Source organism: Galeopterus variegatus, unplaced genomic scaffold (assembly GCF_000696425.1).
Source record: "Galeopterus variegatus unplaced genomic scaffold, G_variegatus-3.0.2 Scaffold1150, whole genome shotgun sequence".
Classification (NCBI taxonomy): domain Eukaryota; kingdom Metazoa; phylum Chordata; class Mammalia; order Dermoptera; family Cynocephalidae; genus Galeopterus; species Galeopterus variegatus.
This window is the reverse complement of record NW_007727261.1, coordinates 414,148-419,515: the sequence shown is the minus strand read 5'-3', so window position 1 is coordinate 419,515 and position 5,368 is coordinate 414,148.

Genomic DNA, 5,368 nt, shown 5'->3' with positions numbered 1-5,368 from the left:
ATCCGAACCCTCGGGCGGGAGCGCCGCCGCGCTTCCCAAGCGGCGCACTTATCCAGTGCGCCACCGGGCCGGCCCGTGTGTTTTGTTTTTAATAAATGAATGCTAATAGTTGAAATTCAATATACTAGCCATATAAAAAAATGTGACAGGTCATGAGCCAAAAGAAGTCAACTATAGGAAGTGGAAATTTTGAAAAAAAGACAATTAATTGGACTCACTGAGTTATAAATATAGTACATCATGAGAGCTTTTAGTCTCAAAGGAACACAATTTTATAGACTTAACGTTACTGATACTGCAAGATTTCCCTTCCCCTGAGATACCATTCTCTAGCCTTTCGTTCAAACCTCCCCTTGTCCCACCCCTGTGCTACTTTCCTAATGGATGTCTCCAAAGCTGCAGTTAGAGAATGCTGCAAGTGAATAGAGATGTGAGGAGGTTTAGACTAAAAAAACTGAAATCCAGATAAATATGCCAAGCATCATCATGCTGTTAAGCCTCGAGCCGGGTTCTGGAATGATCTGTTTGTGTTTTCATTGCATTTCAGTATGTTTGGACCAGCTCCTGAGTTCTTGAGGAAGAGGGAAGAAAGTGAAATTTCCAAACCCCCTTACCAGTTCTGTCCTGTGGAGCGCAGATGCAGGCCACTCTTGTAGGGGCATGCTTAGGTTTGCTCACATATTTCTTTGTGTTTTTCTTCCCAAGAGGCAAGGTGGTTTCAGGAGCAGCAGCTGGTTGCCAGGAATCACAGATCATGAAGTCAGAAGTAACTCTGGGGATCCTTGAATCACCTCTCATTTTATGGTGGGGAAACTGAGGCCCAGATGGTGTCAGCAGTTTGCTCAAGATCTCACAGTTGCAGAGGTGAGCTAGAAGCCAGGCCATCTGATTTCCGATCCAATGCTTTTTCCACTACACTGAAACTGTACATTAATACTGATTTTTAAAATCTGTCCTTTAAGGTTCTTATCTGTTAAATGGGAGTACATTACTCACTTGACATTTTTTAAGTGAAAAGCAACCTTGGCTTTCAGAGATAATGCTTTTATTCCTATCTATTTCTACCATTTGCTTCTTTAAATTGTTTTTTCCTTGGTGGTGGGGGAGGTGTAGAGGGTAGAAATAAAGTAATCTAATTTGAAATAATTAGCATTAGCGCTTTTTTTTTAATGAAGCTGGAATTGAGGGAGAGCTAGAGATAGGGCACAGAGAGACACTTTCTTGCTTTCACAACCGTGAATGGCATACAATCAGTGGCTTGTCCACTCGACTGTCAGTCAACAGCTTTTCTAGAGCCACTATGATATGTCAGCTTGTGTAAGATGCAGGGCACACAGAACTAAAGTACATGATTCAGTCATCAAGTAGCTGAGAAGACACGACCTGGGAGATTATGAATTTCTGGCCAGGGTGTGACGTGCCATGATGGAGGTATGCACAGGTGCTGTGGAAGCAAAGAGAGACACCTAACCCATCAGGTATACAGTCATTCCTACTCACAGACGTGCTGGGTCTTAGTTTCCTATTCTCCCCAGCATCCTTCATAATACCAGTTCATGGTAGGTGACAAATAATTGTTGAATGAATGAATGAATGAATGAATGCATTGCTAAGCACAACAAGTTTTGTAAATATAATGTAAGATGAATAAAAGATGCAATATTTTGTTTATACCCACAGATAGCCAACAAGCAGCCACAAGCTACATCTGATACACAGACTTTTGTCTTTGGGTCATGTCATGTTTTTTTAAATTGAGCCATTTTTACTTTAAACTGCCAATGTCCAGCTTCTGTCGTAAGATGTGAATACCTGGCAACAGTATGCACTTGTTTCAGAATGACTCCGACTGGGTGGAGGTAAGTGGAACTTAGATCCTGTGATCATTCATTTTTTTGTGTTGACCTGACTGAGCTGAAGGATACCCAGATAGCTGGGAAAACATTATACGCAGGTGTGTCTGTGAGGGTGTTTATGGAAGATTAGCATTTAAGTCAGTGGACTGAGTAAAGAAAACCACCCTCACCCATGTGAGCAGCACCATCCAATCTGCTGAAGGCTTGAACAGAACAAAAAAAGCAGAGGAAGGGCGAATTCTTTCTTTTCTTGAGCTGAGACATCCATATTCTCCTGCCTTCAGACATCAGAGCTCCTGGTGCTCAGGCCTTCAAACTCAGACTGAATTATACCAGTGGCTTTCCTGGTTCTCCAGCCTGTAGACAGCAGGTGACGAGTCTTCAGGGCCTCCATAATTGCATGAGCCAGTTCCCATAATAAATGTCCTTATACACACACACACACACACACACACACATATATATACCTACATATGTGAACACGTATTATATATATTTTTCTGGAGAATCCTAACACAAATCCCCTTTGATCAAGCACAAACCTGATTTGCCATGGCAATACCTGTCACAACACGTGGTCCTGTGCACCTCACCCAAACCAATTCTCTCGTTTGTGTTATGGATCTGAAGGCATTTTATTCTTTGTCTGGACATTAACAGGAGATTTATATAGGAAACAGCAGGAATACATGGGGGAAACTAAGGAAGAATTCGTAGAGTTCTAAGGCCCATAGAAGCACAGAGGGGTGAATACAGAAGCAATCCCCGCTGGAGAGAGGAGGCTGGTCTGGAGGAAACTAAAGAGGCTCTGGCCAAGGTTACCTTTGAGGAGGAGGAGTCTTGGCCTTCAGTTTCCGTCTTGAGAAAGGAGATTTTCAATCAACTCTGGCTTTTCATATGAGGCTTGGAGAGCTTCTGACCGAATAACCTTTTTATGGAGGTTTGCCCATGAGAACCATGGAAGGTTGGAGCTGCAGGGAAAGCTGAATCCTGTGATCCGACCTCTCATTTTACATTTGAAGAAACTGAGGCTGAGGAAGGGGAAGCACCTTTGCCCAGGGTCACACAGCAAGGTCAAGAGACAAGACTAAAATCAATTCCTTCTCTATTTTACTTAATGCTACACCAGAGAAATAAAGAAAAAGGGAATGGGGGAGGAGAGGCAGGTGTAGGGAAACCGTATGAAAATATGTGACAGGTGCTCTGCTTTTAGAATAACCAGAGCTTTTCATTCAGAAGCTTTCTTTTCTTTTAAGAAAGAAATGTGTTTTTATAATCCTGCTTCTATGGTTGGTGGGAAAAAAAGTCCTTCAGGTCTCCAAGGCATTTTCGGAAGTCCTCCATTAAATTCTGATCCTCACATGTGTCTGAGTCATCACAACCATAATAAAGTCAGAGTGTGTGTTTTCTTAGGGTTTCTCTTCTGGGGCGGGAAGAGAATGGCAAAAAGGAATTGGAAAGTTTACAAACGTAATAAGAAAATGTGAAAATTGGGACGGTTTCACAAATAGGCATAGCCTGGTTACGTCTACGTGTCTCGTCAAGAAACTCTACAAAGTTCCAGGGGAAGAAGATGTTGGGGACGAGGGACCAGGTTGGGGGTAGATAGACTATGCATGGCATCACGTTCCTTGCAACATAGGACATGTGGATATGCTGCTCCCATTGCTTGGAATGCTTTTCCCCACTCCTGACCCTAACAGCACACCCTTCACTGGGTTGGGGTGGTTGTATTTCAGCGCTCAGCAGAAATGTTCCCTTGACACCCCACACTTCTACTTCACTGCACTTGTAATTAGTTATTTGTGTAATTTGTTGCTTAGCTCCAGGCTTCCCTATTGCCTTGTAAGCTCCATCAATGACAGCGGTGCCTGGCTAGTGGCTGCTCAGTGAGTATTCTTCTACTTCACTGCACTTGTAATTAGTTATTTGTGTAATTTGTTGCTTAGCTCCAGGCTTCCGTATTGCCTTGTAAGCTCCATCAATGACAGCGGTGCCTGGCTAGTGGCTGCTCAGTGAGTATTCAGTGAATGGCTTTAAGATTGTTACTGCCTCCAGCACATCACGATCTTTATGGAAACTATTCTGAGGGCAGCTAAGCAGTAAAGAGGCTTTCACAAGACTATGCCTAGCCTCTTCTCCCTCCCAGTGCTGCCATGGCACATCACATCTTCCAATGGAGGGGTGTGCTTGAAGCGGTGGGTGTAGCAAAGAGCAAATTCATTGGCCTGGGTTTACACAGGCAATCTAGACATAACTTCCAAAGGCACTTAAGTCTTGGAAGAAGTGAGTCCAGTACACTCTTCCCCTCATGGGTATGGACACATGGCAGAGCAGGATAAAAATGCCACACAGGTAGACTGAGAACAAAGTGACTTCACATGGCAGCCCCAAAGAGACCTTCCAAGGACAGGCACTTGTAGTTACATGATTTTCTGTTGAGCTGCTTCCATCTTGAGTAACTAAAGCATGAGCTCTTGGCACGTGGTGAGGTTAACTGATTTAATCAGGATAACAATTCTCCCTTAAAGATTCTCTAAAGAAAGGGTAAACCATTTGCAAACATGAGTTCTTTGAGTAATTGGCCACAGCTTGCTTTCCACATATCTCAGAGCACACTGGCCAACAGCCCCTGCGGAGTAACTAATACTGAGGCACTCTGTGGTTGCAAAGGGCTTTTACGTGCTCTACACTGTGAGATCCCGGTAACATGACACACAGGTGTGATCACCTCATACCTACTTCATGGATGTCCACACAGAGGTCCGCAAAGGTTAGGAAACCTGCCCGCGGTCACACAGGGGAGCCAGAGCTCTCCCTGCCACCTGCCATCCCCTCTCACCTGTCTCGTGAGGTCTGAAGTTTTTCCAGCGGTGCTGGAACCTGGCGCACTGCTGTCCAGCAGGCAGGCAGGCCTGGACACTAGCACATTAGCGTGGGGCCAATCTGATAATTTCCAGTTGTGATCCAAGAAAAGGAAAAGCTCTCCACATGCCAACAACATTGTCACTAAGCTCCCTTAACCCAGCCACCTCACAGTGACCCCAACATTTGGTGGCTGCAGTGTGTGGGGGCCACAGCTGGGCATGTGGCCTTGGGCCCTTTGCACCTGTGGGGGTGGGGGGGACAGGGGTCTGAGCTTGCAGAAAGCTGGCCCAGGGGCTGGCTCTGAGAAGTGTGTCCAGGGGCCATGTGGAAGTTCACTCCAGCGGGTGGATACACTGGGTCAGGCGGGTCTGGGACAAGGAGGTAGGAGCCGGGCCCAGATTTCAAAATCAGCCTCAAGCTGTTGTCCCCAGAAGAGGAGACCTCAGGGGAGACCACAGTCCCGGACACAAAGGGGTAATGAGGGAGGAAGCGAGTGAGGTTGCTTGTCTCGTTTATTTATTTTTCTCCCCATTTCCGCTTATGCGCCTCCAGCCCGCCCCAGCCTCTGGTTTCCCGGCCACTCTCTGGCCAATAACCCCCGCATTCACCTTCCCAGCCCCTCTGCTCCCTGTAATCTCCTGCCC